This window comes from Corvus cornix, chromosome 8 (genome assembly GCF_000738735.6).
Source record: "Corvus cornix cornix isolate S_Up_H32 chromosome 8, ASM73873v5, whole genome shotgun sequence".
NCBI classification, from domain to species: Eukaryota; Metazoa; Chordata; class Aves; order Passeriformes; family Corvidae; genus Corvus; species Corvus cornix.
The window spans coordinates 3,973,102-3,998,120 of NC_046338.1; the positions used below are offsets into that span (position 1 = coordinate 3,973,102).

A 25,019-nucleotide genomic window follows, 5' to 3' on the forward strand; every position below is an offset into this window, starting at 1 on the left:
TATGAGAGTTATGTTGTTGACTCTGTTATATTGATATAAAGTTTATTGATTGTATTAAATTCTGTGTTTAAAATGTTCTTCCTTCTGGCTGTTGATATATGTGGCATCCTTCCTTTTATAATTTTCACTTCTTTATATAAAGGGATGAGAGCGGGGCAATGTCTATTCCAGTTCAACTGTCAGAGACACCACAGCGTGGATTTTGTGTGCCTTCCAGAACTATAGTTGCAAACATTCTACCAAGTCTATAAGGGCAGAATACTTTATAATTATTAACCTCACATTCCTTTCAAGTGATTTGAGTGTGCTTTAGAATCATCACAAAATCCCAGACTGGTCTGATTTGGGAGGGATTTTAAAGCTCATCCAGTTCCAGGCCCCTGCCATGGGCAGGGACGCGTTCCACTATCCCAGATTCCTCCAAGCCCTGTCCAGCCTGGCCTTGAACACTTCCAGGGATCCAAGGGCACCCACAGCTTCTCTGGGCAGCTCACATACTCAGCAGAATAACAGGGACAAAAGATAATACAAGAGAGAGATACAAAGGTTTTTAGGTACCTAATGCATACTGGGTTAGACAACTTCCACTTCCAGGGATGGTTGCAACGAGGATGCTCTGGCCTGCAAACTGGTCAAAACCAAGGCTGTTCCAAAGCTGTCCAAATATTAAAAAGAGGGAAGCAATGAATTGAAAACCTGATATTCTTCTCTGTTTCTCTGGAAAAACACCTTAAAGTACAGTAACATATACAGTATATTTTTCCTGCTACTTGGAGATGATAGCTGTGCTGGTCCATGGGCAGGATTTTGCCCTGTGTCTATCCAACACTGCAGATATGTTTTCCTCCTAAGCTGATTCCATAACCCTATGCTACTCTGCACTCTGTAATTGTACTGATCCATAGCATACTGTTTTTTTCCCATTTGACCTTTGCTTTTCACTGACATTTGCAAAATGTGACTAAGTGAAACCAGACCAAATAGATGTTAACAGCAAAATCTTTTTGCTGCTCTTTCTATTAAAAAAAAAAAAAATCTATTTTCTAGAACTGCAGAATGTGAGGACAAATGCAAAAGTTCTGATATTTGCTACTACTACAGCACATCCAAATGCAATTAAAGGCATTGACCACTTGCTTATTTTTATGTGCTGATTTACACAAATCTATTCAAAGTAATGAGGAGCCCAGCTGGTACAAATCGTTACCAAATGCCTTTCGTAGCCACCTTTAGCCAGAGAACATTTGTTCTATGTTAACTGAGAACAAACTGTTTCAAATCCTGCTGCAGTCCCTCAGAAGTATTTAGACACACATTTGTCAACTGTTTTGAAAGGCAAAATTAATTTACATGCTTCTCTAGCACCAGATGTGTGTTCTGACGCGTCGTGGTACAACCCAGCCCAGCGTCTCCGTGCAGTTCCACAGCTTTTGGGTGGAGGGGACATTTCCTTGCTGGGTAAAGCAACCTTGGCAGCAAGAGCTGCTCGACAACCTATTTATTAGTATCTGCACTCCTCCCCTGCTGTTATATTAATATAATGAATTGTTCACAGGTGCTCCAAATGAGGTTTAGATGATCGCTGGGAGCTTTGTTACTCAGACAAGCCAAATCGAAAGGAGCAGATGCAACAGTCCCCCAGCAAAAGTACAAAGTATGACTTAATGAAGGTCATTCTGCACATTTTGGCCCTGGCGACCCTATGAACAATCAGACTGTCATTATTTTACTGTTCCTAGACAGAAAAGTGATTGCTTCTTGCCCACTTGCCTTGACTTTTTTTTTCAGTTGGTTTCATTACATCATTGGGAGCTCTTAATTGCATTTAATCCTACTCCCTTTTAGCTAAAATGAGATAGTTCCCATATGATTGTTGTTAATCCGTGCTCTAAGTCATGTTTGAGATTTAATGCTCTTTTTTGTGGTGATGTTTAAATCACAGTGTGTATCCAAGCACTGGGCCAGGTGAACAGATAGTAAAATGGACATTCCCAGCTGGATATGCAAAACGGGGAGAAAACAGAAGTTGGAAATGATGCCAGATGCATGGCCTGAACATTTCCTGCAGGTAACATTGGTGCTGTACAAAACCTGTGGTTTTCTTCTCTGTCCTTGTTTTGTGGTAAATACAAACTAACACAATGCCATTATCCCCAGAAGGCCTGTGTACGCAATTAGCTTTGTAAATGTTGATTTACTGCTTTACAAGTCTCCTCAAAGGCCCTGCAGGATGTAAAAGAGCTGCAGAACCTGGGAGATGAGGAATTGTCATAGGTGTGAAGTTGGGAAGTGGAGGTGTCAGCCTAGCAGGGACCTGGCTCCTTCCCCCTGCCTCTGTCACAGATTTCACTGGGATTTTGGAGAAAAGCTCACTTATGCCTATTCCTCATGATGGAAACAGGGGTGAGGATTTTTTCGTAGCAGCCTTTTTAGCTGTGTTTGGTTTATGCATTTCTGAGATAAGGCTTTTCCCTTGCTTTATGTCTTACACTGCTCATCATAAAGGGATTGCGGGCTCGGCTGGAGCCTCTCGGTGCTGTAATAATTGCAATAAATGTGAGGGCTACTGCACCCAAAGTGCTACTTAATGTCCTTCTGCCCCCAAATGGGAAAGAGAAGAGGCTCTTTTCAGTTTTTTTTTTCAGTTTAAAGGGAATGCACTAAGGTCACAATGTGCATCAAAGGTCTGTCTTTGCATCACTCAGCCCTCCACTTGGCAGGCTCTCTAACAGGCACACTTTGATAGTTCAGTGACAGATATCACCAAGGAGAAAGGACAGCATTTTAACCTTGAGTACACATTGCAGGAGAAAATTACACAGGGACGGAAAAGCCATGTACAACTCCTGTGCAATGAGCCGAAGAAAAGGATCCTCATTGGACTTTTCATCTAGAGAGGGTTCGGCAAGGAGCTGCCAAGTGCTGTTGTTTTGTAAGAAAGGGGGGGGGTTTACAGTGTGTTCACAGTGGCTGCAAGTGGTCAGTGGTGGAATTTCCAAGAGGGTACCATTCCTGACAGCAAATACTACTGAGGACAGTGGGATTGTAGTGCAAACAAGAGCACAGTATTCTTTGTTCTTCCCAGAAGAGACAGCGAGTTTGTTCTTTCTCCAGCAGTGTACGTCCTCCTTTGCTCCAACAGGACACAGGGCATTCAAGATTAGGTATAACCTAACTTGGGTGGGTTTCAGTGTGAAAAATGTGTATCTGGATGCTTTTCAGGCTTGGGCCTTGCCACACTTTGTTTATACAAGTTTACACTGGACTCCTGGGGGCAGGTGTCTCATTTTTATTGGGCTTTATGGCAGAGGCCGCAGAGTGGAGTGCAGAAGTAATTGTTGAATCCAACCATGAAAACTGCTATTACTTGGTTTCTCTGTGACATCTGTTATATCCTGTTGTGCATGTGATGAGAGGCAGATTTTGTTTCATTTCAGAATCTGTTGGTGAGCATGAATAGTATCTAAAATAGTTGATGGCTCATCAAAACACATATAAAAGCCATGCTTCCTAAGCTCAGCTTCGGGAGGTGTAGCAAATCAGTGTTTTATAGCAGGAGGATTCACTTCCCAGACTGTGGCAGAGGCAGAGCAGGGAGTAGGTGTGTCAGGGAGGCTGCAAAACCCCCTGTGGACCAGGAAAGGAAGATGTTCCCAGAGTAGCAAAAGTGGGAGGGTGGATTTATCGCTGCCTGCATACAAATGTTAGCAACTTCTCTTTAATTTCAGCAGATTTTCCCAGGAACTGCACTTGACCCAGTCCCAGTTGGATTCAGGGGGATTGCGTCCCGAGCACAAATATGGACAGCGCCAGGCAGGGCTGGAGCATACGTTCCCACAGATTTGGGGTTACCACGAGGGCACGAGGCTGGGGGAGCTGCTGCACACTCCCATTTTCTCGTCCTGGCATATGTGCTCCTGGTCACATTCCGGAGCCATGCATTTACAGCTCTCCTCCTTCCTCATCAACAGGCCAGATGGATCGAGTCTTGCATACCACCCACTCCTGAGCTGTGTTATTTATTGACATTTGTCACTCCCCAAGACTTGTATTTCAGCAGAACATAAGTACTCGGCTGCTATAGGTCTTTGTAACTCATTAGCTATTTAATCTAATTTGGACTTCTTTTCCTTGCTAAAGACCATGTCTACGATATATTTAAGTCCTGAGTGAAAAATATTTAGTATCAAAAGCCTTGGTTTTTAAACAATATGGATTTTCCCTGCTCTGGAAGCATCTTGGTGTTCTTCTACAAATTTATTTTTATGTTGAGGAAACAAACTCATTGTAAAGGAGATACACTTAGGCAGATGTTGATAAGAAATGAAGGAATCAGAACGGAACAAGTTATTTGGCTTAACAATACCTCAGATTTCTTTTTTATTCTGTGTGTAACCTTGATTCCATGTAACTTCTCTGGATCCTGATGCTGCTGGTTTGGGCAGTTTTGTTAGAGGTTGGCATAGAGATTCAGTCTTCAATGCACAGTACACGTGAAGGTCAGCCTGCCATGATGTGTGTTTAGCATCTAAAACTGGAACTTGGCCCTCATGTTGAGTTGAAGGGGTGCCACTGTATTCCCCAATTTGTTGAGTGTTACCTTGATGTGGAGAAATATCAGCTTAGCCACAGGAACCACATATCTGAAAAACTATAATCTCTTCTGTGAATATGCTGTGTAGTCTCAAGGGGAACCATAAGCATATGACAACAGCCAGTCTCTTAAAAATCCCATTTGTTAACAATCTTCGAAATTGTCCTGGTTTTGTGGCAGTGGATGAGGACTCCATAGCTGGGTTGTATAGATTCTGTCTTGGTTCTGTCATAATTTCCTATTAAATGTGAATAAGAAAGCCAGAAATGAAAAAAGACATAGAGATTTAGGAACCTAAACTCCACTGAGTTCCAGTGAGTAGTTTTCTAATATAAATAAATAGAATGTATTTGAGATATTCTTTTAAACCTCAGTGTTTTGTCTCAGGCTAACGTTATGAACTCTTTCAAGTGAAGGATTGTCTTTTTAGATAAACAGCAAAACCCCTTTAGAAAGGAAGCCCTGATCTAATTGACACCTATAAATTTATTACAAAATAAAAATACTTCAAACATCCTTCATTTAAATTGTTTGAAGATTTATATTATTGCATTGAGTTGCTATGGTGGCACTCGCAATTTCCATTCCTGCCTGGAAAGCGTAAAGAGAAAAAAAAACCATGAATAGCAAACAAACATCAGAAAGTAATGATTTGTCATGTTTTGAAATGTATTACAGAAATATCAACTTAGGCAAATATGTTTGGCTGAACTCTGGCATGCTGCCTGGAGCTGAGGCTTCCAGACTTGTGCAGAGCCTCACTGTGTGGAGTGCCTGGGGATTGGGAGCTCCAGGGTCCAGCCTCCATGCTGGACAAGGGCAAAATTGGCATCCCAGGAGTGGTTTTACCTGGACATTAATTTCATGGTGCTTTTCAGGGGTCCCAGAAGTGCTGAGATCTTGTACTGGAACTGGCACTTGTTACTGTTGAGCCATGTGTGTGGAAGTCCTGGGTTCATCAGCAAGTGAAGCAGCCCCACAGAATTCCTCAGTCCTTGGCCCAAATGTATCCCACAGCCTGAAAGTTCCAACCGCCCTGCCATGGGCAGGGACACCTTCCACTGTCCCAGGTTGCTCCAAGCTCCATCCAGCCTGGCCTTGAACACTTCCAGGGATGGGGCAGCCACAGCTTCTCTGGGCAACCTGTGCCAGGGCCTCCCCACCCTCACAGGGAAGCATTTTTTCCTAATATCCCATCTAACCCTGTCCTCTGGCAGTTTGAAGCCATCCCCCTTTGTCCTGTCACCATGTGCTCTTGTAAAGTCATCAAGAAGCAGTCAATAATCAAAAGAGTCAATAATCAGCAGCTGTTAAAAGGGGATTATATCCCAGCTTGGAAATACTGGTGTTGGTTCTGAAATGGCAAAAGGAAACATATATGCTTTGGTATCCAGAGAATGGTTTGGGTTGGAAAAGACCTTAAAGATCACCTTGTTCCAACTCCCCTGCCATGGGCAGGGATGTCCATGAGCTGGACTCAGAGACATAATGAGAAGGTGAAGGAAAAGGTCAGGAATTATGCATTAAAGGCAAAGAAATGTATAAGTTACTATTTAAACAAGAGGTTTTAAAAATGTATTATTATTAAAAGGAAAATGATGAAAAATTGATTTCATACTTTCAGATACAGCTTTATGTAGCAGTGGGCTCAACCAGCTCAAAAGTGGGCTAAGCAACTTTCAAAGGAAGGTGTCAGGAATCCTTTCTAGTACCTAACAGAAATAACACATTAAATCTTACTTGAAAATGCCTTTTTCAGCTAGTGCTCATAATACCATGCTGAGGGCATATTTCAGGATGAGTCTGAGGTTAAAAAAACACCTACTGAGTAACCAGTGGCGCTTGCTTCAGCACTTGAGTTTTCCTCAGAGGTCTTCCATCCAATTACTGGCCAGATCCAGTGATATTTAACTTATCAGATCTGACAAGAGCTGAACCCAAGGTAGACTGACTGCCTAAACATTTATTTGTGTCAATGACACGTTTAAAACTCTCTGCTCTGTCTAAATATTTAAAAGGAAATATAAAGAGGAAAATGTAATGTGACATAAGAGGAAATGAAAAACAACCTTACTTGTTGAGGACATTCACTCCACACAATTGCTGTCTCCTGAATACCTGTTATTTTGGCAGAAATTGAGGGGAATGCAGCTCTAAATATCATGTTCATCTGTCTCTTTTTAACAAAAAATGATTTTTACAATGGCAAGTGGATCTTTTGCTGTCAAAATCATGGAATATGACAACAGCCAAGATCTTTGAGAACTTCTGAGTCTGAAGTTTTCAGTTGTAAAGCTACATCTAAAAATGAATAAATAATGAAGATAAAGATGTACTTAGTAAAAAGAAGCTGCAGTATTGTCCAAATCAGAGAGCTTAAATGTGTTGGCTGCTTGTTAAAATAGACAAAATCTTAAGAACAAGCTGCAATAAGCTTTCTTACTGGAGAGGTGGAGAGTTTAAAGTTTTCAAAGCCCCTTTTACTCTCTAATCCAGAGTAAAGACAAATTTTGGAATTCTCTGTGAAGCAGATATTCTGTACTTTCATAGTAGAAATATATTTTCCCTAGTGGGTACCCTTGGCTGTCAGTTTATGTGTGTTTAAGCTCGTGTGAGCACTTTGCAAGGCAATGCAGAACATGTGGGCTTTCAGGATGTACAGGATGCTGAAAATTTTCTTCACCTGTGAAGTTCTCTCAGAAAGGAGTTTATTCAATTCTGAGGTGTCTCTGTGTGGATCATCAGTGGTGTCTGGGGGGAATGAGAGAACAACAGAACTCAGAATGTGTGCATATATCATACTCTTAGCAACATGTTCTCTGTTGGAACCTGACACTTATGTTTGCAAAAGCAAACCCTCTCTAAATTAGTTTGCAGTTAATTGGCTGTGAAAGGAAATGCACCTTGCCAAAAAGGATTTGAAATATGAAGCAGTTTGGATTTGTGAAGAAGTTGATCGCTGTTCTTGGAGAATCTCAGTCTCTTTCATGGGCATCTGGGAAATAATGTGGTTCATAATCTCCAGTGCTTTCACAAATTCCATTATTTGGCAGGACAGGCTGCCATCTACTACAAGATAAATTGGTTTTGGAGGGGCGGTCTTGGACTATTTGTTGGAGCTGCTCATTTGCAGCTGAGGAAAGTGTTAGCAGTAGGGTTAGTTTGGTAATATTTTGAGTATGTGAAGGAAAATAACAGGGGCTACCAGACAGAATGACAAGATCCTGTTTCTGTTTTTCCTCCCAGAGCTCAAAATGGAATGAATGGCCACATATATAACAATGATTAGGCTTTATGTTTGTCCTTGCCTGTCTCTGGGGTCTTTCCAAGCATTCCTGGAGAAATTCTCATAGGAGGCCTCTGACATAGGCGTGGTAGAGATGGACATAAAATGAGTATAGGTTGACTTATCCAAGGTCAGTGACAAAGCTGGGATCTGAACCCCTTTTTGCATGTGTAACTACAAGACTGTGCAATCTCTGTTGGGATGCATGAAAGGAAGAGTCCCCCTGTGACCAAACCACAATACAGTAGAAGATCTACCTTCAGAAACCAGTGATGAATTTCTGGAACATTCAGGACTTAATTCCATTTTTACTATTTCCACGTGCTGGCTTTTCATAGAGAGATGTCAGGGATTTTTTGGGATAATGCTTTTCCACCAGATTGCACTGTGTGGGCAAGAATTATCATAACCTCTTCCGGATATGTCACTGACAGAAAATAGAGCAGCTCCCCATTTTTCATGAAGAGCCACCACAATTTTTCTACACAGATCTTTTTGGTGGACAAGAGCAGTGTTCAGCAACATATTCTGTTCAGTCACCTGAGGTCTCTTTGGGGAAGTATCTAAATAGATCTTCAGTGGAATAAGAGAGCTGAGTTTCTTTGCATTTGAGAAAACTGAGGATGAGTATCAAATCATGATTAATTCTCCTGCTGAATGGCTGAAGGAGCTCACTGTGTGGCTACAGCTATAAGAGATGGGCTACCATAGTTACTGATAATGCAGCAGATACTATTTTCAGTCAGTGCCTAATTGCCTTAGAGGAACTTATTAAACTGAAATCACTATTGTGTGAGGAACTATTCACGTAGAGTATCTCCAGAGTGATCAAGATGATCTTGCTGTGGGCTACAATATAGATCAGTTAAATGTGAAGAGGGGTTTTGTGAGAAGGCTGACATCTTGAGAGCTCACTTGGCAAGGGATGGGTTTGCACGTTGTGCTGTATTTTAGTAAGATGTTATAGAAATAATGGCTGATTCTCTTTTCAGATCTTGAATGCCCCCTCCAAAAATCCCACTTGAATCCAGCCAAGTGTAACATTGTGTATCTTGAAGTTCTAGATTCTTTGAAAGCACCGCCAAAAGCTCCTTCTCAAACAGCCCTCAAAATTTCTCTGTACCATTATTTGGTAGCCCTTTATAATCAGCACAGCTTGAGATACATTAATTAATTTAATGAAGGTAAGGCCTGTATTCCATCTCAGGGAATGCCCAGTTCTCATTAATGCTACTGGCTGTTCCACATGTGCACTGACAACAACCCTACGGAGTTTTTGGCCCATGATTTGCCATTTTTGCAGGATGATGCTGGTTTTACAGTGTGCATTCTGCCTTAGCATTTCACTAGAGAAACATACAGGCTTGCAGCTGGACAACACTGATGCTGACTAACTTGCCTCTGAGGTGAAACTGGGAAGTTTTTTGATTACTCTTTTCCTAGGGAGTCAGAGACCTTGACTGTGAGTTATCAGTGAATTCACTGTCAATAATTATCCTGCAAATTATCTCTTCTTTGCAGGTAAACATTTTTGCTCTGCGGGGTGCAGTGGTTTACTAACAACTGCAGTGCTTATTGAAATTGGGTAGTATAACAAATTACGTAGAATCCAGGTCTACAGGTATCAGTAGTGGGTATTTTAATGTTGTTTTGAGGCAACTCTTTTAAAAATTTGTACAGTGCTCTTGATTGTAACATTGAATTCATCCTTCTCTCAACTGATGTGTACAGAAATAGTTTCTAATCATTGTCCTGTTACTACAAATCTAGTCAGGAGCCCAGGTGATCCTACTTTCCCTCTAGTTGTTTTAGCAAGTAATAAGTGACTGAGAGCTGCAGAAGTGACTATTGGAAAAATAGTTGAGAGCTACACTTTTAGGTTTTTATCTTCAGCTCCTCCAGCTGTTCAGTGGAAATGATATCTTTGGCCTACAGATCTTACTATATAACTCTGAATGGTTTATCACATAATTGGTGATGGCACAGTGCATCATCAGAAAGGAGAATACAGGAATGATGACTTTAAATAAGCCTTACAATAAACACAAATGGAAGGTGTCAATCTTCACACCAGATTTTTTGCTCCTTGGCTTCTGGGTCATGTTTTTCAGCAGAGAGGAGGAAGTGTGACCAAATACATGTTCTCATGTGAGACTTTGTGTTGCAAAGTTATGGCCTAAAAAATACTTTACATTAAACCAGAGCAGATTGCTTATGGCAACTCCTGCATAATGAAGGAACACAATGAAGGACTGCAGTGCATATTGCTCTTCAGGTCTGTTCTATTTTCATAGTTGTTTTTTTTTCTAAAGTAGAAAATTGCATAGTATAATTACAAGTTCATTTGCATTCATATTACAAGCTGTGAGCTAGTAGTCTTTTATATTTAAAAAGTATTATTAGGAAGTGTGACTTGCATCCATGCATTTCAGAAATGGGAATGAAGTTTTATACTACTCAAAGTTCTCCTCTTCTTAGTTAACTGCCAGCACCTCTCCTGTAAACTCTAGAACCTCAGTGAGGCCAGCAACACAATAAATGCAACTTCATTTTATTGTGCTTTGGTCAAAGGCTAAGAGCAGCTCATTTACTGTTTCCCCAACAAAAAAACTTGCCTTTTGGAAACTAAGGATCCCCAATATTTTATTGGACCTAATACATATAGACAAGCATGTCTCCTCAAGGATGCTATTATTTCCTAATGAAAAAAATTACTTTATTTCTCCTTTAGTTGTCTTCCTAGATGGTGAAATTCTCACCCATAGGAAATTGTGCTGCAATGAAGTTAACTACTAGAACTTACTTTTTTAAATTCACATTAGAATAAGTAGGTTCAATTGAGAATCTGACCTTTCATTTCTGTAATAAATTGAAATGAAGACAACAGGTCTATAGCGAAAGGCTCCATTGCATCAACTGCTTCTATAAATGTGGCTTGAATTTTGAATTTTTTATATTGTAAAGGTTATTACATGACGTTATCTTTTATGCTTAATACCTAATGTGCTGCAGAAAGAATAATTGAGGGAGATGAAACTGATAATATTTGAGAATGTTACCAGATCTGTGCATGTACTTTCAATCAATCTGTTCGCTCAGCCTTTCCCTCTGCTCCCTGCCCTGTTAAGTGTGTTGCCACATTGGTTCAGCTCTCCTGCCTGTCAGGCGGAGGTAAAATAACCTGTAGACTTCTTTCTACCTTGTGAGCATCCTGGTGATCCCGCCCTGGCTGTCATCCCGGGGAGTGCACATCAGCAGTTGGGTATCTGCGTGTCCTGCAGAACATCTCGCTCGTAATTCCGGATCAGATCCAATCCTCTGTGATGCTCTGAGCCCTCTTCCCTGTCAGCCGAGGGAGACGTGGCCACTCAGCCCCGGGGGGTGAATCAGATCTATCTAGAGGCTGCAAAAAGCTTTTCTTGTAGTCATTTACCTCGGTTAGCGAGAGCAGCGCTGCTTTTATGCATTGATTGGAGATAATACTGGTGAAATGGCAATAACCTGGCAAATGTACTTCTCTCTGTATGTAAATCCTTTCGGGAAGTGCATGACAGCCTCTGTTTTCTATGGGTCTCCGTTTGTAAAGAAGCTGTTATCACAGAATAAGTTTAATGGGTCGTGAATTTTGTGTTGAAAGGAGAGTCTCTCCATGACTTCTGATCCGCCTGCAACAGACCTATTGGCTCGGCAGCGAGTGCATTAGGCTAAATATGCTTCCTCCATTGACTCTGAAGGTAACAGCCCTAAATGCCTCATTAAATTTTCATGGGTGACTGCGAGAAGCCATGAGAAAAGCAGCACACTGGTGGCGGTGTGGCGGCGGGGCCCCCGGCCCGGCTGGAGCCCCGCGGCCCGGCTGGAGCCCCGCGGCCGTGCGGGGGGGAGCCGCGTTCGCGGGGCCGTGTGCGGGCTCCACGCGTGGGCAGCGGCCACCCCCCGCCCTGACTGACCCACTGACCGCCCTCCGTGCGCTCGGCCGCCCCGGGGAAGCCCCTGGTACCGATTCCTCCCGGCCGTGCTTGAGCGCGGTGCGGGCGGGGCGGGGGGCTCTCCAGCCGCTCCGCTCTGCTCGCACTCGGGGGCTGCCCCGGAGCCCATGACAGGCTGCGGACGAGCCGACGCGCCCAGCCCCCGCCCCGAGCGGGGACAGCCCCTCCAGCCCCCTCCTCGCCCGTCCCCCTCTCCCTGCCCAGCTGCACAGCGGCGCTGAGACCCCCAGCCCTGGGAGAGGAGGAGAAGGAGGAGGAGACCGACCCCTCATCAGCAGCGTTCCTCCGCCGCACACCTCCCTTTTCCCCTCCCTCTGGCCTCAGCGCCGCGCTGGCGGGGCCGGAGAGGGCAGGCGGCGCGGGAAGGCGGCTCTCCCAGCATGGACGAGCCATGTGTATCCTAAGGAATAACAGCAGCTGCTGCGCCCACGATGGGGAGCAGAGGAATGCGAGGAGGAGAGGGCTCGCTGGGGCAGGTGAGAGAGCCGCTCCCCTCTCCCCTGCGCGGCCGGTCCTGAGGGCGGCGCGGCGGCAGGTGCGGGGTTCGGGGGCACAGCGGGGTGCGCCTCTCCTCCTGCGAGCGGGGACCCCCTTCCCCGCAGCAGGCACGGAAGGGCAGCTTTTCTCCGAAGGAAGTTTTTTTTTTGGCCGTCCTTCCCCCCCTCCCGTCCCTCCGAGACGGGGAAAGGGCTGGAATCCCCTGCGAGTCGCGGGAAGTTGCCGGCTTCGGGGGGAGCGCGGTGCGGGGCTGCCCCACACCCAGCCGAGCCCTGGGGCAGAGGGCTGGGGGCGCTTTCGCCATCCCCCGCAGCGGGGCAAGTAAAATAAAATCGAGGAGGGACCCACAGATGTGATGCGGCTGCGGGAATCCCCCCGGCCGCCCCCGCCGTGCCGGGGGTCCCTGGGATGCACCGCTCTCGGGAACCTCGGCCGCTGCCGCCCCGCAGCTGGAAGCGCCCATCGGGAAGCGCCCCCCGCTGCCGGGCTGGGAGCCTGCCGAGGGCTGGGAGCCGGCCGAGGGCTGGGAGCCGGCCGCGGGCAGGGATGCGGCTCGGCTGCGCCGTCGCTGCCCTGCCCGGGAAGGTGCGGCAGGGCCGGGGGACGCCGCGCTGAGGAGCGGCGGGGAAATGGCGCCCGGGGCGGAGGGGCCGCTGGACGCGCAGGGCGCTGGGCGAGCTCGCCCTCACCAGCCGGGGACCCTCTGGGGACCGCCCGCTGGCCCCCGGCCAGCAGCCCCCGGCGCTGGCCAGCGGTGCGCGGGCAGGGGAGCGGGTGCAGAGTGACCGCTTGCGTTAGAGGTGCTGCGGGTTCCTGCGCCTCTCCCTTACAAGCCCCTTCTTTAGGGAAAAAACCGACACCCCCCCCCCCCCCCCCACACACACACACACGATCTGCGTGTTTTGGAGTGCTTTCTTCTCGGGGTTGTGCACGGCCACCGAGTCACCAGGAGCAGGCAGCCGGGAATGAAAGTTCAGAGCGCTGCTGGGCTGCCGGCGGTGGGAGGAAGGTGGGCGCAGGAGCTGCTGCCAGGCTGGATCAGGACAGTGGTGACAGAGCCCACAAGGGCCGGCAGGACAAGCAGGGAACTGTGAACTCCCCAGAGCCACCTCTTCCTTTGGTGTTTTCCGGGGTGTTTCACGGCAGGGAGGCTCAGGTTCATGACCGGCACATTTGAAATGCCTCTATGAATGGCGAAATGGTGAGGTGGGAAACTGGGACCAATAATCATAGTAAAGAACGGTAGATGACAAAACTGGTTTCTGGGCTGGAGAGTCGTGGAGCTGGCAGACGAATGGGAAGTTTTTAATTTCCCGACGAACTTCTGTTTCATTGTACGTTTCAAACCAGTTAAGTTAATTTCCAGGTCTTTCCCCGAAGTCGTTTTAAAAGCAAAGTCCTTGGAACTCTTTGCCATTTGTCTAAATTCTGAATGCATGTCTGAAGCATTTAATCATGTTTATTGTTTTCAGCCACTCAAACGGAATAAAAATTACTTATCGTTGACGAAGCTTATCTCGCAAGCTGTTTCACAGTATGTTTCCATTGCAAGACGCAGCGCTGTGTTAAACTACTGATGACTGTATTGTTTATTGTTCTTTCATTCCCCACCCTCACCCCCTGTAACACCAGTATCAATCTGTTCCTTACTGCTATACTCAAAAATAATGGAAGAGCAAGTTTTCACCAGTTTGGTATTTTCGCTCGTAGCTGAGATTTATGTCTTTTATATTTGCTCTTAAGCTGTTTTTCATTGGATGTGCTAAAGGCAGCTGATGTATTAAAAAAGGAATCAAGGCTTGAAGCTAAAAGGGACTTTCAAACTCTTGAGCTGAAACTGTGGGTGGAATTAGTGCTGGATTCATAGCATTGTTTATTTCTTTATCCACATACATAACACCTTCCGAAGCATAGGATTCCTTGCCCCTTTGTCATTACCTTTTTATGTCATTACACAGCTAAAATGCACTGCTCACACTGGTCTAGAAATACAGATTTATTGTTTGGAGTGTTTTGATCTTGGACTCTACCTCATAGGTGATTTTGCTGCACTTTAACAGTATCTCGACACAGTGATGGAGGACACCATCATGTTTTCTTGTAGGATTACCTTTGGGACCTTAGTGACTGCACACATCAGTGGTTTCATCTTAGGAGGATTGAAATTGATTTTTCTTCTTTTTCTTTTTTTTTTTTTTTTAAACTCAGCCAGTGTATACCCTGTGTATGTCCTTTGACCCATGGCCTCCCATGATGAAGTGAAACCAGTAGTGGAGGATGTAGACTTGAAGTAGCTGCTACTAAAAAGTAGAGGTATCAAAATGAACCCCTTCTCCTGTTGGTCAGCCTGTGTGATTGTTTGGGCAAGGCACAGCTTTTAAAATTTGCAAAATTTGTAGAACTGCTGCATGTATGTATCAGAATAAATTTAAAACATTAACCTTGTGATACTTTTTTTTTAGTACTTTTGATGGGTCCTTGGTCAAGCAAAGGAAGATTGACCATTTCCTCTCATCCCTAACAGGCCCATTGTCTCTAAAGTATTTTATATTTCAAATTTTTTCAAGGTATTTGTGTTGAATTTAGCAACAGCCAAGCTCAGCAACTAAATATCAGTGAGGTGGGAGAATCTCTATTTTTACAGCCCTGTTTGCATTTTGAAGTGATAACAAATACTAGGAAAGAGGAACACGATTTTCTAGATGTTATAGTTCAAATTAACTTTCCCAGTCAATATTTAGTCAAGGTCTTGATGGTTAAAGTTAACTGTCCAAGTCAATGTTTAGTCAAGGTAATGACTTGGTTTTTATAAACACTACCCAAGCACTCTTGCAGAATGAATCAGAGCTGCTGGATCACAATACGTTTGCTCAGCCAATTACTTAGGAATAAAACTACATTATTACTTGGTCTCTCATATGTCCTGTTCTGTTTGGTGTTATTTCAGCAGTGCTTGCCTTCAGCCTTTCTGTGGCTTCATTCTTACAGCACCAGCTCTGTCTTTAAGGCATTTATTTGCCTGGTGGTTTTGGGAGATAAAATAAGTCCTGCACTAACCTGTTTTTATGGGTAGGAAGATGAGGTGTGGAGATGCCAGGTGCTGGCTCCCGGAAGGAGGTGCAACATGTAGTGCAAAAGCAACATTTATTTAGCTCCAAGGAAGTCTTCAGGAGCCTGTGCTGGGCAGCTCCTTGTGCAGTGCTCAGGAAGAGATGAGCACTTGGGATAAAGCAATCATTAGCAATCAAACATATGGAAACCATTTTGGTGTCTGGGACAAAAGTGATGAAACTGAGAATTGTTGGCATTGTTACTTACAGTGAAAGATGGAAGCATGTTGTGATCTGGGAAAGAATTGGAAATCTTTATTGTGATTCTTTGTTTCTTGGCATCCCTTTAAATGGGATCTTCATTCTTCCAGGATGGCACTTCAGTCTCTTAAACTGACACTGAAATCAGTCTGGACTTCCATTGTACCAGTGGTTTTTTTCCTTCTTTTACTTTATTTTTATTTTAATTGTACCACTTGCAAATGCATTCCCTGCAATTACATGGGTATTAGAGTAGATATTCATTAGGATTTTACTAATCTGAACCTCAAGTGCTGTTCTGCAAATTTGCCAGCCTTTGTAAGGCAGTGCTTGACTTCATCAGCTGCACTGTTTTATTAGGAGTATTTTGATACAGTAGAATGAAAAGCATATAGTCTAAACCAAGTAATTAATCAGATTGAAACCTTTTCATTTTCAGACTTTGATTTGTCACAAAGAGAGCCTGCAGCTCTATATTTTGCCCTTAACACTAGTTTTTACCCAGTCTAACTGCAGCCAAATGACATTTCATGGTGGTGGTTTAAGAATTTCATCCATGAATCAATCTTCCATTTCTGTTTCAAGGCAGCAGAATTGTCACAACTTAGAGCAGGTGAGTGAACCCGGTACTGTGAGCTCCAGGAAAGGTACCTGTATCTGTGTGTTTGATCTTACACTGCTGTCAAACACGTTTTCATGTGTTCTAGGTGTAAGCAGTGTTCTAAGTCCTCGACTTTGTTCATTTAAGTGGTTCAGCCACATGCACAAATCCTCTGTCAGAACCTACCAGCGTGAGCCTTGCTGGTGGCAGTGGGGTCCGCACAGCCTGTTTGCAGTGGTGGATCTCTCTCAAGGTGGTGCTGTATTGAAGAGCCAGAGCAGAGCAAGGCCTGTCAGCTTTTGTCTGTGAATCAATATATTGCTTTTTGCAGGGTGAGAGTGAAGCTCGTTCCCTGGGATGACCCCAGTGTGTCGGTGCAGGTGCAGAGGCTGCTGTGTCCCCAGCTGTGGGGGAAGCAGCTGTCCAAGTCCCAGCCCTTCAGACAGCTGCATGTCCTGGCCAGATCCATCCACAGTGGAGCAGCAGCATTGCTGAAGGGCTGCTTGTCACATCTTGCTCTGGCTCAGTCCTCTCCTTAGATATGTGAAGCAGTTGACGTGAACTTACGGCCCTTGGAGGCGTGAAGATTTCCTTCAGTTACTTATGGAATCAGGGAGGAGGATGGCTGTGAGTGAGCTTTTGGAAATGCAGTGTTCCTGAGCAGAAGCCTGCTGGGGGAGCAGGCTCCAGGCACTTTCCAGCCTGTGATCCTTTGCACTTTCTACAGAGAGTCATTCCATTACTCTTGGTTTAATGAGGATGCAGAGGTTACCCTTCTTTAAAGGGTATTTTAATATTATCTTTTTTATTTATTTTGTATCTTATGTTTTGTATTCATATCTTAAGGGTAAGAATATTTTCTTATGTAAGATATACAGAAGAAATTCTTCCCTGTGAGGGTGCTGAGGTGCTGGCACAGGGAAGAAGAGAAGCTGTGGCTGCCCCATCCCTGGAAGTGTCCAAGGCCAGGTTGGATGGGGCCTGGAGCAACCTGGGATAGTGGGAAGTGTCCCTGTCCATGGCAGGGACTGAAACTGGGTGAGCTTTAAGGTCCCTTTCAACCCAAACTGTTCTATGATTTTATGATACGTACAACATAAAAAACCAGGGCGCTGTTATTTTCTGTATTGAATTTTGTGTATCTCTGTGTATGGAGATAGATATATATATATATATATATATATGCAAATATTCATTTGCTGCCCTTTTTACTATATAAAGATTTCTCAGGTCTCCAGGTATTGTCAAGCAGTTACACTGAGAGACTCCCCACCCCTCCCACCACCAAATAGTGATTACTCTTGTGGGTAGAGGAGCGTCAGTTTCTTGAGAGTCTTTGCAATTCCCCAAGCCTGAAGGCAAATGAATAGAAATTTAGTGGACCACCTAGTTCTTGACTCAGAATTCTCCAAAGAGGAGTCTGACCTAATTTATATTGTATTGGATCAAATAATCCTATCATGCATGTGTGCCTTGCTGTTTTGTTTTCTTTTAGCAGGCATATTGCTGTCTTGCAAAGACTTCAGATTTAAATGTTAGGCAATGTCCCTGTGGTTTTAGGAGGTGCTTTTCCTCAGTGAGTATTTACTGGAAAATTACATTTAGAGGACACTTGTGAAGAGGAAGACAAGACAGAATACTAAGGCTGCTAGAGTTATTCATACCTGAATGTGATGGGCTGTTGTTTAGTACTGAGGATAATCAAGAGTCCTCTTATACAAAGTCTCCTTATTGCTAAAGATGGAGCTGGAATCTCCCCAAAATGCTTTTTAGCAAAATGCAGTATGAATATCTCTGTTGTCACTGTGACAGGGATTCTGGTGGGGTTTGATGTGGGTGATTGTAGAGTTGCTGAGGATGTTTGTTGGGGACAGCATGTTTTGAAGCTCATTGGGAGCTGATCAGCATCTGGGCATTGCAGCTGTGGCCTCTTAAAGCAATTCCAGGTGTGCAAAACCCTTTCCTGGTGTTATTCTGTAGGTAGTAGCACCCATCAATCTGTTGGTCCCAAGATACACTCCAGAGCTTATCAATCTATCTGTCTGTGTTTGGGAAAAGAACTTTCTGACCTGCACAGGTTTATTCTTGGGAAGCATAGGAAAGTTTTGAGTCTGCAGAATTTCAAGATCATACCACAGTTCTTTGCTCTTGAATTCTTGGAGAACTTGGATTACTGGGAATCCGGTTGATGCAATACACATTTCATAGTTTCCTTTTACATAACTGTCTTCTGCCCTACTGATAGATCAGTTACTTAGCAGGCATCAATATTGGTTGTTTCTTAACCTAAAGGATTATATATATTTTTTTTTTCAGTAATTGAAGTAACTGAGGGAAGATTTGTGGGTGGTCTTTTTTTACACCATAAAAAAAAGCTTCATTTCTGTTCCTGGTTACTTGAGATGCAGCTCAACAGACTGTGCTAAAACAGCGAAGAAGAAGAGCAGTTCAACTTGTTTAACCTTCCCTGGATTTATTCAGGTGCCTCCAGTATTTCCTCAGATCACGCTGGGATGAAGAGATCTGAGCAGGCAGGGCTCGGTGCTCGTGCAGGAGCAGACAGTGTTAGTGATGTGATAGCCCTTCCAGGACCTGTCAGTCTATGCCTGACACTGGCCAGAACACTTCAACTGGCATGTGCTTTTTGCCAGATTAAAGTGGATTAGGTCACTTGAATTCACCCCTCATTGAGTTCATACCTTTCCTTTAATTCTCTCTCGTAGTATCTGTCAGGATTGATGGGGAGAAAGTAAAGCTTTTTGTGTATTTAGGATATTTTTAATAAACAAGTAGCATGAAGACTTTGCTTTAAGTTTTTCGATTTCCTTGTGTAACCTTTGCAAACCAAATATTTCTTAACCACTCATATTTGGCTTGTGGCTGTGGTGGGGTAGGAGACTCTGCTTCCTTGATCTTGAGGTTAGTGAGGATGTGCCACACTGATAACTTGGTGCTGTAGAGGATTCCAGGCTTAGGAATTTCCAAGTAGATGCTTAGTTAAGCCAAGCATAAAGGTAATTAGGAAAAAAAGCAAAATACTTCTAAACTGTAGTGCAGCACAGCTGATACTCAGGAAATTGTACTGCTCTTCAGTTCACCCAACAGTCAGTGCAGCAAGTATTTTATTAGTATTTCAATTTTCCCTTTCATTCATTTATGTAAAAAAAACCACAGTTAATTTAGTTTTATTGTTACTGCCTCTTGTGTCAGTTTTCTTCAAGCTCCAGGGCCTATTAGCAAATTCAGACCTTTTAATGGCAAGATTAGATGACCTGTTAGGTGCTCATGTCTTAACTTTTAGCAGCTGTTCCACAAATATCAAGGGTCTTCCCAGCAGGTGGATTTTCCCTGCTTTTTAAACATAATGGAGGTTTTCCCATGCTAGGGTTTTTATTTCTGTGAATGTGCATACATTTGAAAATGTGTTTATTGTGCCACAGTAACACTGAGAGTGTCACTTGGAAATGTTGTGGCCCCTGTTTGTGGTTTTAAAACACCTGGTAGTTGTTTGCAATAAAGACTCCCCTTTTAATTGCGCTATAATTAATACAAAACAAATCAACAGGAAGTGCTACTTCACACAGCATGTTGGCAGTTAGCTCAAGTTTAAAAACAGTAAAAAAAAAAATCAGTGAGTTTAATAAAGATCATTTTATGAATGGGGTTTTTCTTTGTGGCTGCTGAAGTAATCAAATCTCACATTATGGCTTCAGGACAGTTTTCCACCTACCATCCCCGTGTGATAGTTTTTATATATTCTGACCCATTTTTCTTCTTTCTGAAAACAAGAGAAATAAAATGTTCGAGAAGTCCTAAAGAGGATAACAAATTGAATTGACCACTTACTGTTCCTGGCACTCAAATTTTATGGTCCTTACCTCCCTTGAGATGGAGTGAGCTATTCACCAGCACTGCGTGAGAGTTGCAGCTGATGAAATTTGGTAAAGTTCCTCCGCATCAGAAGCACTACACTGATTTACATCACATGAGAGCTTGTCCCCTGTTGCTATGTTACATTTGTAGCAAATGCTAATTGAATTTGGTGCATACAGATCCTCAGAGAAAAGTGAAGAATTGTTACTGAGTGAATCCCACAGTGCCAGGCTTCAGTTTCTGGATTTCAGTGCAGGATGCTCCCGGAGAGAACATGAAATCTTCTTTATGCTGTCAAACAACACCAGAAAAATAACTCTGCTGCAGCCTCAAAACAGGTCTGAGACTTCAACACTGCTGAGTTTGGGCTTGAAAAAGAGCAGCAAGTGATTTTCATAAGGGAGCTCTGGTTGCAGCTCTTTATTTTCTTCTTGGCAGGACTGTTGGTCCAGCAAAGTACCTGTATGTGGCTGTCCTTTTGAATGTAGAGTTTCTTATGTCTCATTCTTGCATAATTTGTTCTGTTGGGCTCTTGGATGAGGTGAAGAGATGGCAGAAGGAGGACTCTCCAAGGGATGGTTCTGTGCCTCACTAATCCTTGTAGAAGCAGCTGAGTTTGTTAACTTGGACACGATGCCCAGTCCTGACAACTGAAATTTAGGTGAGAAGGATCCTGTTCTCAGTCGCTGAACTCGAGCTGCTTTTTTTCCAGGGAGCAGAAATCCAGGGGAGCAGATCATGCGCATCAGGCTTCGAAATACTGCTCAGGCTGTGTAGAGAACTAACTCTGTTCTTTATTGCAAAGATCATCTCTAGTTCAAAGAACAGACTGCAAGTGACCCGTACACATTGTGGGTGGCTGATTCTGCTAATCAGTGTTTGTAGATGGAGCTTTTTGGTGGAGATGGGAAGAAGGACAGTACAGAGAAGGGAAATAGTACAGGTAGAGTCATTTGTCTCGTGGGTCTGGGACCACAGGAATAAATCTTTCTGATGAGTAGAATGTTGATTTCCTTCTTTATGGCTGAAAGTGTGTACATAACTTGCGATGTGGTCAATGAGTAAAGCAGGTATAATATCAATTTTAGTGTCTGTTTTGGACTACCTGTAAGACTTTTTCTCATTTTGTTGGGCTAGGATGACCTTTGGCTGCTTCACAGTGATTAATCACTTATTAATTTATTAAGGAGATGTATTCTTAGGCTGAATGACAGTGAATGGCTCTTATTTTCATAGGTGCACATACATTTTCATGAGAAAGACTGGCACTGGATTTTTCCAAGACAATCTGAGGTTTGGTTTGTTATGAGAAACAGGCATCAAGAAACCACCAGGAATTGTGCTGATTTAGTGTATGTCTGGTTTCTTCTCCAAAAAACCGTTCTGGAGATCAGTGTAGTTCACTGTTGTGTATTCAAACAATGCTGGAAGAAACCAAAAGAATTGAAACAAGGATGTCTGGAGGATTCCTTCCCACTTTGGACGTGAATGTTGCAGGAGTTAGGTGAAAAGAGCAACTTAAACTACAGTCAGCAGGGAACAGAAGCTGATAGCTCTGTAGTTCTAACATTAATACAGCATGAAGAAGTTCAGCCTAGAGTTCCAGGAGATGGTTGTACAGGTTTGGTCACTGCTGGCACACTTCTGTTGGACTGTGTCTTTATCATTCCAGTATCACTGCATGAGATAAGATGCAGACATGACAACATAGTGTGTATTAATCTTGCTGAGTCCTGATGGTTCCAGCAATCGCTTCCTGTAAGAAGTTGGCCACACTGGGCACATTAGGGAGAGCACAGTGCTAAATAGAATGAATTGTGTATTCAGATGTACTTTAGGTTGTACATGACTTGCAAAAAGTGGAGAAAATCTTGTCTGCCTGTCTTGAAAGTAAAGGGGATAATGTCTGGAGGAACAGTTCCAATGCTTGACAATTAATAATAGCACTTTGAAAAGAAGCTTTTAGCAGAAGGCAGGCACATAGGTTACTGAGTAGTACAGAGAACAATGTAATTTTTGTGCTAATATGTTGAGATCAAATAACTCATTAATAGAATAATTTATAAGAGCGATGCAAGTAGGAGAGTAAAGTTCTTCTAAATATTAATCTACTGCATATATTATTTATTGTTGTAATAAAAGGTTGAGGAGTAGACAAGGGAGACTGAAATGCCTTGCAATTTCTAGTAGAGTTCACAAAGTGCTTTTTTAGAGGAAATTTCCTTTAAATGAAAAATGCTGGCCTAACGTTTTAGTGAGGTAGTGGTAATAACTTGTGAAGTTTCTTAAAGCATCTCTGTGCAGTAACATGAGAGGGAAACTTCTGAACCAAGGTTCTCTTCTGCAGACTGAACAATCCCAGCTCTCTCAGCCTTTCCTCACAGTAGAGCTGCTCCATCCCTCTGATCACCCTGGTGCCTCCTCTGGACTTGCTCCTACAGCACCATGTCCTTCCTGTGCTGTGCATCGCACTTGGGAAGACAAATCTTAATTCTTGGCACCTATAAAAGAGCCTTGCGACCCTCACACCTCAAACCTCACCTGCCAAAGGTTGTCTTTTTAAAGTAGCCTGTTACATTTCGTGGTTATAGCCTTAGGAGCTGTGTTACAGTGTACCCAGAATTTCAAAAATACAACAGAGAAAGCAGCTCAGGGAAGAGTCAGGGTGCAGAAAAGAAACAGCTGCTATTACAGGTACAATGTGTTACTACTCACAGCCTCCCTGTTCTCCACTGAATAATTTTATATTTAACAGCAACTTGTGAAACAGTCTAATGATGTGTTAATAAACTGGAGTGGGATATATTTTGGTTGTTGGTTTTTTCAAAGGTTTTTTTATCTGCTGGCCCACTTCTTCAGGAGTGTGAGTAGATGATTAGATTATGTATTCTATTTCTGAACACTCTTTTTGTAGTACGAAGCCCCGCATGCTTCTGTCATTCAAAAACCTGACATGACTCTGAATCCCCTCCTGTGATAATTCTGATTGATTACTGGGGCTTTTAAGGCACTAATACTACCTGTAGAAGCATTCTTAGTATGTGACAGAAATGTGTCTTGCTTATTTTGAGGAAGTGGAGTTCACACGCAATCACAAAGATTTGTAAAACAGCTCCTTGTAAATTTTTGCAGTGATTGTAAGCCAGACAGTGTGTGTAATGGAGAACTCAGCCTCCTTTATATTTTGTGAAAGCTTTTTCATGTGTTTCTTGTTCTTGTGTGACATTCTGGCACCTGTTGGTGTTTGAAAGATTACTGCCACACTTCAGTGCATAGTTTTGGGTAGAAAACAGCTTTACTGATGTTTTTCCTGGAGTTAGTCAGAGATGCTGTTCCTGCCATTAGGTAATCTTCATATATTATTGTTGTAGGAATGTGTTGTGCTTAACATAAATAAAATGTTGCTTTCCCTTGATTTTATTCTGTGGTAAAACAGACATTATTGTGCTCTGGTTTAGTGCTTTGCTTTTGCTGTTATGTAGCTGTAAATCTCCCAGGGATTCTGTCCCCCAGGGATCCACTTTTCCTCGTGCCCAAGTGAGCAGTAAAAAAGCTTTTGCCCTGCACAGAAGCCTGTAAGTTCTGCACGTGCTTCCAACTTCAGTGTCTTCATCTCTATTGGACATAGGTAGAAAAATGTAGCACTACTTTCTGAAATAGCCATCAGAGCTTCCTAATGAGACACTTGGATTTTTTTCCTCCTTTGACAGAATTAAACGTTACCTATTAACCATAATGCTTAAATTGATGAAGTGTAAAACTAGTGAAATGGGTTACAGGGAAAGGAAGTGAAAATATTATGAACCATATGCCCTAATTTATGTCTTCTTAGAAAATTCATCTAATGAAATTAAGTATTTGGAATAATTCAGCTTATGATATTCAACAAGAAGTACAGCAGTAATGGTAGGATGATCTTGCTTTTAATACAGTAAGGAAGATACAACTCCTTTCTGGGGAGGAACATCAAATCCTATTGTCTTGAGATCCCTGTGCATCCTCAAGACCAGGTTTTCTTTTCCTGTGGACCTACACCATTTGGTTTAATTTAGAAGCTGTGACAGCAGCTTCTGCTGTGTTCTTTGTGACCTTAAATAGAGGCAGATGAGATGCCAGCTCTTTGTGTGAGTTCTTAATCCCAGTTTTCTGGTCCCTCTCCTTTCCTCGTGGCTCTTTATCTGGATGCAGCTCCTTCCTCACAGATGATTGTCTCCCTCCACTCTTAAGCTCCCCCCCCCCCACCCCCCGCCCCTGGAAGCTGATTTTACATCTTGACTCCCAGGCTGAACCTCCCAAGTCCTCCATTATTAAACAGCAATCACAAATTCTTCTCTTCTGCTTCTTGTGATACAAGACTTCACGTCAGAGTCAATCCCTTTTTTCTCTGCTCTGACTCTTGTACTTTATGCATTCAAACTCAGCAGCTTGCTGGGTGCCCTGATGGAAAGATGAACCTCTTGCTGTCACTTCCACTGTTCTGTGTAATTTCAGTTCAAAGCAGTAATTAAAGAAACAGTCCATTTTCTGGGAAAATACTTTCAGAAATGTGAATGCATTCTAGTTCCTTCTGGAGGCTGCAGGAGGGGTGATAGTGCAGTGGGATTTTGGTATGAAGGAGTAGTCCTGGACAAATGTAAAATCTCTTTTATTGTAAGTAGTATTGGGCTTGGGATTTTTGGTTTATGGCTTTTTTTTTTGGTCTGAGGTAACTGGAAGAGTGGATTTTGTTCAGATTATGTACTCACTGAGGTACTCTGGGACTGGTGGGTTTAGTCAATAGAAAATGTGTTATATCTGATGACTCCTGTGAGACAGAGCATGAGAGTCATTGATACCAAGAGTCCTCTTGACTTCTGTTGATGGAGAA

The 25,019-nt window shown here is 43.3% G+C and overlaps 1 protein-coding gene across 14 annotated transcripts in view; it reads left to right on the forward strand.

Moving 5' to 3' along the window:
• The window catches only part of DAB1 (DAB adaptor protein 1), a 418,512-nt gene that overhangs the window by 259,053 nt on the left and 134,440 nt on the right, over positions 1 to 25,019 (forward strand). For 2 of the 14 annotated variants that reach the window (XM_039555925.1, XM_039555924.1), the window contains exon 1: positions 12,085 to 12,345. The exons of the other annotated variants lie outside the window; for them this stretch is intronic. The gene's annotated coding sequence lies outside the window, so the exon portion shown is untranslated. Of the gene's footprint in view, positions 1 to 12,084; positions 12,346 to 25,019 lie in introns of those variants that run through there. 14 annotated transcript variants of the gene reach the window in all.